The sequence below is a fragment of the Labrus mixtus genome, chromosome 19 (genome assembly GCF_963584025.1).
Source record: "Labrus mixtus chromosome 19, fLabMix1.1, whole genome shotgun sequence".
NCBI classification, from domain to species: Eukaryota; Metazoa; Chordata; class Actinopteri; order Labriformes; family Labridae; genus Labrus; species Labrus mixtus.
Window position 1 is genome coordinate 13,560,008 of NC_083630.1, and position 11,181 is coordinate 13,571,188.

Sequence of the window (11,181 nt, forward strand, 5' to 3'; positions counted from 1 at the left end):
CATCTTAACCCTGAAAGGTGACAAGGAGATGCTCCATTTGACCCAGAATATGTAACCCGGCAGATGGTCTGACCCTTTTTCTTGTGACCACTTGAAAGAACAGTCAGCAGTAGTGATAAACCCGGGCAGGTACACCGTATGACTCCCAAGTAATCAAAACCCATCTTATCTATTAGCCATCAATATCTAATGATCTCCCAACTCCCGGGTCTTAAATGAATAAATAGAGATATTAAATTATGTATCCCGTATTATCCCTCAGATCGTTACCTACAGTGCTCGAGTGCTTTCTCCTCTCCTCCTCTGTCCTCTCCTCCTCTCCCCTCTCCTCTCTCTCCCTCACTCTCACTTCATATGAATGCTGTTCGATAAGGCAAAGATATTTCCTCCATATAGAGCTTATGTGTCAGTTGAACATTCCCCCTTAGCCAAGCGTTTTTCTTGCCAGAATTTGATTACACACTGCATATGTGTAATTGATTCTTTTGCCATGTTCCTTCCTTTCAGTGACACGTGATCAATAATGCTGCATGGCTTTGTGTGTGTGTGTGTGTGTGTGTGTGTGTGTGTGTACCATGTCTTAACTGTGTGGTCACTGTTGAATGAAAGTCAGAGGCTTTGGCAGTGTCCACATGTCACACATAGAGCTGCATATTCACATATTCTAGCTCATATCTTCTTTATGGCATTAAATATGGACCTGATTAATTATTTGAATGTGACTTCAGCTCCATGGCTCTCTGGCCACCTCTTTGCCATGCAAATGTGATTTGAATATGGCAACATGGTTTGGAGTTGTGTGGAAAATATGCAGCTGAGGTGCAAAACATGTGAGTTTAAGTGCACATTTACTGTTAAATTCAAGTTTATAGATTTTTGGTAAAACTTGACTCTACAATAAACACGATCAATTGGAAAGAGTTAAGGGATGGAGCAGTGAAGCATCCCCCTGACCCTTCACTGACAGACGTAAATTAATCTCTTAATGACAACAAAACTGCTGATCATACAGTCGTTTCTCAGCGAACTAGGAAATGATTAGGGGCAATTGACTGTATCCCCTTTCATTAATTATTATCAAACTGGCAGCCAATAACCAATCCTGTGAGTCATGATGCAAGAGATAGTAATGATACTTAACAATCAGCAGAGCATGCTTGTGCACCAAAACTCTTCAATGCAAACCAATGAATAAAGGAGACATGGCAGACCTTTTGAAGTCGAACCTTCCATGTCTATACAAACACAACCTGCATGTACCTTACCTCAGAGAAGGTGGAGCTAGCATGCGTCCAATCATGTGGGCGTGGAAAGCAGCTTGAAATCTGTAAATGAGTGTTTCATAAAGGAATGGCTTCATGCACATCAAGTAAGACATAGGCTACATTGTTATTTTTTCCTAGAAGGCGTTCATATAGATGAGATAATGATGAGCTAGATGAGTTTTTTTATTCCTATATACTATGGGCACATTGCTTGTGTGGGCTGTTGCTATAATAAGGCAGATTGATTCACTTTGTCAATTCATTTTGGGCTTTGGAGTCAGAAAAACCTGCTTGTAGCTTGGCTGACAGTGATTTAATCAACTGTTTGGTCAATTAACCTTTGCTGACTGTGTTTATCAGAATATTTTATACACCTCGACAGCCTTAATGTGGCCAACAAGGGCAAACACTGCAACAGCCCCAAAGATAACAACATTGGAAATATGCTGAGAATGAAAATAACGTGTTTCAGAAAGTTAAAGTAAACACATTAATGCAGCAAATGTGTTGCAAATTCATGTACAACGCAAACACTAAAATTCAGGTGATAAATGAAACAGTGACACTGCATATTAAGTAATCCCAATGGAGTTGCTCCATGACCATATGGGCACTAAGTGGTTTTAGATTTTGTGAAACATGTTTTATGGAGAAAATAATTAACATAGAAGAATCAGGACACCTGAAGGATGGTCTTTATATTCACCAAGGACAAGGAAGTTGGGCGGGGACAAACGCAGCCCCCTGGACCAAGGGCCAGTCAGACAGTGACAGAGGATATTTGTATGTGTTAAGAATTTGTATCATTTCTGAGTTTGTCGACCGGTCTGTGTAATGGAAATCTTTTGGGCAGCTGCAGCATGTTTCTCCTTGTTGGCCCCAGTAGAGGCCTGACGCCTTGCTGAAGGTTTATACAGCACATTCTGTAGGAATCTCTTTGTGAGCAGATTCCCATCAATCCAAGATAAAGAGAGTTGACTGACTACACCGACTGCCTCATCCCTGAGCCGTCACTGCCTGCTGTATTTTCCTTTCGAATTTGTCATAAAATGTGTCCAGTCCATCATCCAGCCAAACAACACTGCGGACACACTCACAGTCCACAAGTCCTGGCTCTGACGCTGAGAGACACACTGTCATCTGTTCACAACGCCTTCATTAGAGAGATACACTACAGTTCATAGTCAGCTTCTCCAAAGCAGCTGAATGTATTCACTTGTAGATAAAGAAAATACTGCTGCACTGAGCTCCTAAAGTATTAAGGTGCTGTGTTGAATGTACAATGAGTCTGTGTGTGGCAGAGGAGATAGAGAGAGAGAGAAAGAAATGTGGACAGCTGTAATTTACTGTGAGCTTCTGCAGGAGCGGAGGAGCAAAAGTTACATTCAGTTCTATTAAAATAATAAGCATTCAGTCAGTGTTGGTCACTTTTCTATAAATAGAAAGCTGCATAGTTGTGAAGGAAAGATTAAAAATACAAGACCTGGATGTAACATCTTTTCCAAGGTGTCCTTTTTTATTCCTAGAAATTCAAATTTGAGGAAGTCCAAAAACCGACATATCTCGAGGTAGACAAACAGTGAGCTTTTGAGTCTTTGTAACTACACCAAGATACCGTACAGTGGCTACAAATGTGTGTGGCTGCGTCTGTATCTGATGTGTGTGTGTGTGTGTGTTTTGTCAATAAGAGGGAGGAAACACGCCAAAGCAGTAGCCTGTTTATTCTCTTTGGCTATTTTTAGCTGCTGGCCATGTCAAGGTCCACACAAACCACCCACCCACAGTGGGCAGCAGTGGCCTTCAGTATAATGGTCTGCTGCAGACCCGGGTCATTAATCTATGTCATGTCTTCATTCATCCAACGAAACACACCTGTTCGCCTCTGATGCTGCCAGGGTGTCAGAAATACACACAACACAATAAACACACTTTGGTATTTTAGTGGCCAATAGTACAGCTCGAGTTCAGGGGTGTCCTGGGGGCAGTCTGTACAGTGTAATAGTGCATCCACTAAATCCTGGTTATAATCCAACCAAGGACCTTTTCAATATGTAATCTCCCTCTCTAGTCCCCTGAGTTTATGGTCACTCCCCCCACCCCCTCCCCCACCATCAATCAAAGTGAGAAAACCCTACGTTAAAACCAATCCTGTAAAAAACATATCCTGTTTCAATGTGCATATACATAGTCCATGGAGCTCTGGCTATGTTTCTGTTAGCAGGGGACAAACAAACATGATTGATTACAACTCCAGAATGCTGGTTATGTTTGCATACATCCAGGGCAATGGATCAGTAAATGGATGGGGTTTTCTTTATATATTGTTTATTGGGATTTCAGCAGCAAATGCTGGTCAACTCAACTGCTCCCGCATTCATTTTTTTCCAGCACAGCAGCACAGAGAGGTGTTTTAATCCGCTTTGCCTCTACGACTCGAGTATAATTGTTTACCAAACACAACATCCTCTGCAGCACTGCTTCAGTGTTGTCTCCAAAATGTCAGTGTTTTGCGCCACACTCATCAACATTTACTGGTGTGAATAATGCCACCTTGCAGTGGGAGACAAGATACTCAGCTCTGCACCTTAACCCAAAGTGATTGTGGCCGCATGATAATGTGGATATAATGCACTTGGTCTAATTGCTGCCAAAACACCGAGGCTGGCAATTTGGCCCGCTGCTACTGACAAGAGTCGTCCAAGCGTTTATGTAATCAGGGCAGGTGTGGCACCACTCGCTTGTTCCAGTGATCACTGCATGTTGTAACTGAAGTGAAAGACAGGAAGGAGAGACTGTGGGTTGAATAGCAATGAAGTATCTTGTGGTGTAGCTGGCACATTACCCAAGTTGGAACATTTTGTGTATTCAATCTGCACCTGAGTTGTACTAATGTTATGAACCTGAGAGTGTACTTTAAGTTTGTTTTTCCCCTATTTACTGTGTATTTTATTGCAGCAAGCATCTAAAAGTTTTTACTTACATCAGTGGCCCCGCTGTATCATCGTTACCAGCTTCCTCATTGTTTGTATATTTAACTAAATAAGCTAACATTTCCAGAATGCTTTGCATCCACCTCCATCTGCCTGCTAATCTATGTAGATCGTTTCTATAAATCACACGTGCTGATGTAACAAGGCTGCCTTGTTTATGCTGCCATAAGTCAGAGAGTCACATTGATACTGATGTCAGTTGTGTAATTGGGTCCACAGGTAGTGTTCTGGTGTTATGAGTCCCCCTGCAAAATAATGTGAAAGATTAATCATTTGGACAGGAAACCAAAACTTGCCTACTCCTGGGAGGGATATTGTGATGGGGGGAAAATTCCTTCAAAGAGACCCAGAAGAAGGAGCAGGGAGGACCATTCAAATTGTAGTGAGATGCTGACTCTGTAGCTCTTCATCAATGATGCCGTCTTGAAAACAGGTGGATTTGTTTGAATTCATTTAAGAAAAGCCAAACTCCAAAACCAGCCTAAAACCACAGTTATACTAAGAATAAACAGGCTAAGATTGGATAGTTTGTTAAGATAATAGCCACATACTGCAATAAGGTGTTTTGGCCTCTTGCAATATTGATACCATACTTAACTGCTAATGTGTTTCTAGTCCAATTTTGTGGCCTTTTGGTGAAAAACTTTCTGAAAACAACATATAGTTTATTGGGTCCCATTCAGGTTTTAGTTACCGGTAACAGTTTTTTAAACTTACTTAAACTAGAATATAAGATCTTATGTGGTACTCTTTTGTGGTTTTTTTCCTTCCTGCACAAATCTTTCATTCATTTTACTCATGCTTTTCAACTCATTTACATGATGAATGTATTTACCATCTGCATTCTATGTCTTGCTGTGAACAAACCAATAGCTGACAAATAGGGCTCACTATAGACGTGTACAGACATACATTGTCCCATGTCGAGGTCAAACTGGAGCATATGACATGGCCCTATCTTGTGTCTTTGTTCGGGATGTTGTTTACCTGCTGATGTGGTTTTATACCTGAGATTTGGAAGGCAGCACATCATTCCAGTTTTAAAAGGAGGAGATCCATGTACCCCAAACAATTACAGACCATTATCTCTTAATGCCTTGCAGCCTGTCTTCATACAGTACAGTCGCTGTCACAATAAAGGGTTTTAAAGGACATTGTAAATTCCATTGGCTCTAAAGAACACTGTGTTGCCCTTAGGTTGATCTAAAGCCTTCAACACTGTTGACCACTCTGTTCGTTTACAGAGATTAGTTTAAGATACTTTTTGGATTATTTTCAAAAACAGTTAAATGGCTTGAAAATTACTTTTATGCGGATGGCACTATTATATACATACTTCTTCTTCCTTGGAGAGTACAATTAACAACCTACAAGCAGTGTTTAATGTTGTCCAGCTAAATCTATGTAAATAAGACTAATACTTAATGTCAACAAGAATAAAATGGTGCTCTTTCAAGGTCTGAGAGAATTGTTAAAGAATCTTATCAGATTTTCCCTTTGGAAAATGAGGAGATTGATTGTGTTGCAACATATACAGTAAATATCTGGGTTTCAGGCGAAAATCTGTCATTTTGTCAGCATCGACAGTCCAACAGACGGGAAAAGAGGATCAAATTAGGTTACTTCCAATGAAACAAATCCTGTTTTTCATTTGGTGCAGGAAATAAACGTCGACAAGCAATGTTTTTTTATCGATTTTGGTGGCATTATGGTACCCTAACTGATATCTTGGACTCAGTGTACCAGGCTGCATTTGACCATATATATGTCTTACTGCATCTGTCTGCGGTAATGTCTGCTTGTTATGGTCTGTTTGTTCTTTGTGGAAACTTTTATGCTGCTGTCTTGGTCAGGACTACCTTGTAAACAAGATTTTATACCTCACTGGTAATTTCCTGGTAAAATAAAGGTAAAGGTAAAATTGGGTCCACGGCCACGTTGAGGAGATAGAGCGACAGTGTTTCTGGGAATATGGCATAGCAGAGACATCCAATCCCTCTCCCGTGAGCTATCTGGACAATGTCCGTTCAGGTTGTACCTGTGTTCATGAGTGACTGATAACCTTGAATATTAGCATTTACCAATTCCTCAAGTCATTTTATGTGCTGCAATAAAATGTACATAACTGACATGTTCAATCACTTTGAGTCTGCAGTGTTGATGGGATATCATTTCATCCTGATTCTGATGTTCAAGGTTACACATATTGGACTTTAAAGATAATGCTAACTGCTGGACATGTCAAGGCTTGATGGACTCCAATACATGGGCTCTGGAAGGGCCCTCTAATTTAAAGCAGTCTATTAAAGGGGACGATGGTGCTGATCTTGAATCCTATCCTTGACTGCTGGTGATCCCCTGAATGCCTCCCAAAGTGATTGACCCAGGCAAGTACTAAGGCCCTGACGCACCATGCAGACGTCAAAAAACTAGTGGTGACGAAGGCCACCTGTGGCGTCGGCGCACAACGCCTTTTGTTTAGGCCAGAAAGTTTCATTAGAACACACCGCCAAGACTACGGCCGACGGCCAACCACCACGTACGTTCTAGAATAGAAGCGGCGCTTCCGTACTTCTTCTCGTGCACTGGCTCTCCTGTTTCGTTTAGCTGAACAGCCAATCAGAGAGATTCCTACCCCCAACCGCACCGGCGACAACGCACGCCGATTCAACATGTGGAAATGGCCAAAAAAAGGCAGACGGGAAGCGACGGAGCTGGACACACTGCAAAAACTAGGGCGACGACTGCTCGCCGACGGTCTCCTTGGTGTGTCAGGGCCTTAAGGGAACAGGAAGATAGAGCATTTGGGACTGGGGACCAACCATAGGTTACTAAGTGCCAGATTACTTCAACTGGTTTGTGCCTGTTAAGTGACTTGACTTGTGATTTGTTTGTGCACCCCTTAAGTAATAAAATCAACTGGCATGATTTTCCTTGGTTTTGAGGTCCATACTTGACTGCTCATATTTTGCATAATATGAAAATAGCATGCATTACATGCTCAATTAGAAAATGTCAGCTCAAGCAGTATTCTGGTGATTACAGAAGACTGCACACATTGCAAAAGAAATGGGAATGTGGAGCTAACTGGAAATGACAGTTCAAGAGCCTGTAAAGCCACCTAGAACACAAAAACACAAATTCTGGATACATTTAAAAATATAGCCTAAAAAAACCTTCTCTTTTAGCATTATCCTATTTGGACATTAAAAGTACCCGTCACATTTTGTACACTTTGTACCCAAAAAAAGCAATTTCATAATCTAAAACTGCACATTCAAGGGAATCCCTTGCTTTGCAGGGAAATAGATGAGATGAGATGAGATTCAACTTTATTGTCATTGCACATATACAAGTATAGAGTAATGAAATGAGGTTTGGCATCTCACCAGAAGTGCAATAAGCAGAAAGTGCAAGAATCTGTGCTATGTACAGTAATTACTAAATTTACAGATGTAGACTAAAAAAAAAAAAGTGAATTATTGGGGATATATGGATGGATTAATGGGATGCTATAAATATAAATAAATGCTATAAATATAAGTATATTCTTAGGATTATAATATACAGATTAAGGTGCAGTGAGCATGCTATACTAGATTACAGATAATATACAGAATATGGACATATTGTACAGGTCGATAACTTATTGAGGTGATATGAACATACTATAATACAATATTACAGGTGGATGAGAGATGTGTGTGTATGACCAGGAGGAGTGGTGGGGGTGAGGTGATGTGCAGGGGAAGGGGGGTCAGCGGGGGGTAAATAACCCCCCCTTATTCCTGGAGGTTACTGTTGGGACCAAGAGTAAAGGGGCAGTAAAAGTGGTAAATTAGTCAGCCTGAGATATCTCTAGGAGCTGACACTGAACAACATTTGGTTTTGTTTTAAGACAATAAAAGGTTAGACCTTTATTGAGTAGCCATGTTGTCTTAGAAAACCTATTATTCACAGTAACGGTTTACTCTACAGAATGAGTCCCAGGGAGATGGAAAATACAGCTCCACGCCAGTTAGAGGATCAGTGCCTTACAGTTTCATTGTTTAGGAAATGCAAGGGGTCATCGGTTTCTCTCATCCACTTCACTTCCCCCACATCCAATGAAGTTCCCTCCCTAGTAGAAGTTAAACATTCCAGTTTAACGGAATCTTTGATTCTGTTTGTTGCTGTTGAATTGCTCATTTAGTTACAGTTGTGGAAGGGCACATGTTTTCCTATGCAATAAGACATACAATACGATGTATAAGATGGACTATATGATAAATGATGTGATATATGATACAATTAATGATGCAGTTACAATGATATGCTCTGGTACAATATGATACCATACGATTTGTAAAGATGTTTTTCTTTGCTCATATTGAGCCAAGGACAACCCTGGTCAATTGATCCTTTTTGTGAGGCGTCTGTGAGGTCAAAGTTAGCAACATTGTATCAAAGTTATCTGAAACTAACTGTCCAGATTTAGATTAAGTAGAGAATTAGATCTCCTGGCCTTTAGTTGATTTTGGGACACAGTAAACAGATAGATTTTTGCTTCATTTCCAAACTCCTCTGACCGGGCAGACAGAATGGATCCCGTCAGAAAGACTTCCTTCCCTTAATCAATCATGCTGCGTGTCTGATAACTCCACGCAGCTCAACACGCCCTCAACCCAGAGCAAAGGTCCAAGCCCTTGTCCACAAGCAGAGACATGATGAGAAAAATCAAAATGAGTTATTGCTGTGACCATAAAGTAGAACCCCAGAGGACAGATGGCAGTCCGTGGATGGTTGTACCCACATTAACCTTCCTGTGAAGAGATGAGGCGCAGGCTTACTTTCACAACAGAGTTAGGCCAGTGTTCTAAGAATACATTTTCTGGTTTTTGGATGGCACCGATACAGACCTGTGTTCAGTAGACCCTTTGGCAGAAAAGCCCTTCCAACCTGGCAGAATGTATCCCTCAACGGAAACATCAGACAGGCCCTTGCCAGCGGCAGTAATGTTATCCCTTGGGTGCTTTGTTACTCACACCTGAGGGAAAGGTTAGCACGCAGCTGAACTCTATCTGTTTGATTATCGTGTCAGAGGCAGAGGTAATTAAGTTAATACAGTTTAATTAAGTTGAGATGGATTCAATAAATGTTTCATTGTATCTCCAGTTACTGTCAGCACACTGCAGTGTGAGATAGCCATGACACCGACAAATGTCACCTGAAGGCTGTTTAGACGTGGTACCGGAAATAAACACTTCCACAGCCGGCTATTAAACTTGTATAGCCAAAAGTCACTCGAGAGAAGCAGGTATCAGTTTAATTATTCATGTGGAAAATAGTTTGGTTTTCTTCTGTGATAATATAAAAGTTAGAAAACTAGATTTTTTTTCTGATGTTAAGCATGCTTTACAGTATCTCTGAATGAAACCTATAAAAACTAAATTTAAAAGCCATCATCAGTCATGCTGTAAGGCTAGATGTGTTCCATTTGTACTGATTTTTTTTGAGTGTTTTGCAGCAGAGTGAATATGTTGTCAAGAGTACCATCCACTTATTTTTCAATTGTGCATTGGACACAAATCGGGTCAGTATGATTAATTTGAATCAAAAAGGAACATTCCCACTTTCTCCTCTGTGTTAACACAATCTTTATATTAGAGTTTGATCACGAGTACACAAAAAGTGGTTTCTGAACCTGTCTAAACTAATTCCGCTTCAAGGTTGGCAGTGTGTTTACTGTCCATTGTTGAGACAGTATTGAGTGCTGTCTTTTTTAATGACTGCATTCATCAGTATAAGCTTTCAGTCATTTGAAATATAGCTCGGCCGAGTTCTATGCAAGGTGTTTAATTGTCTGCTCTTTAAGTGCCCTCTTGGTATTTTATTGAACTAATTTATTCTGAATGGAAACCCTAGAGGGTATAAAGCCATCTGTTTGACATTGCCAGCTGGACTCTGTCCGATAAGAGACATTTTTACAGCAAGGTTAAGCTTCAGGGTATAAAAATACACAATGCTGCATGGTTGAGAAGTGTGTTGACTGTCAGAAATGATGGTGGTATAAAACTCATTCTAAATAACAGGGGGAGCTACTGAATACACCCTGATTAGATCATACATTATGATCTCAATCTTGTTTGTCCTAAAGACAGTGTTTGGAGAAATCAATAATCCACAGAGTGCAGGAATAGGACACTTTTAAACAACTGAGATAACAACTGAACACCTGATTGAAGATAGAGAGAAAATTTGTGCAATGCCAATGAATAAATTATTGTCTTTTTTTACTGCAAGGTCAGCTCTGGTACTCCCCTTCTCCAGGGAAGCCTCCGCCAACACATATGAATTCACACACAAACACACATGCAGACCCACATCGGTCAATCACAGGCAACCCCACCAACACATGCATCAGTGCAAATGTCTTCCTACACAGAAATGCATCTTATCAGGACATGCACATGCACTTACTGTACAGAAGAGATGCATTCGTGCATAAACACTCATGAAGTCTCCTTTGAACCCAATAGTGAGTCTCTTGACCTGTGCATGTGGGAAGCTGTTTGCTCTATGGAGATGGAGGTTCAACAGTCTACATGGTACTCAAAAAATACACTGGAATTACAGCAGAACGAAGAATGCCAATTGACCATATTCACATGGTGTCCATTTTCCTCTGGCATCACACACAGGCTTTTGTTGTTAGTCAAATGTTCCAGGTTGTAAGCTGTTAAACAATCCTTAAAATACATTGGACAGTCAAAAACAAAATATTTGATGTCAGCCAATTTTATTGAGGGTTGTAGTTCGCCTTGAAGTCGCTGAACTGGAGTTGTAGTACAATACAATAGGAAAGGCACTGTAAAAGCAACACAAATGATAACACATTAGCTTTTTCATGGTAAAGGTTAGCATAACCACTTTTTTGTTACCACTAC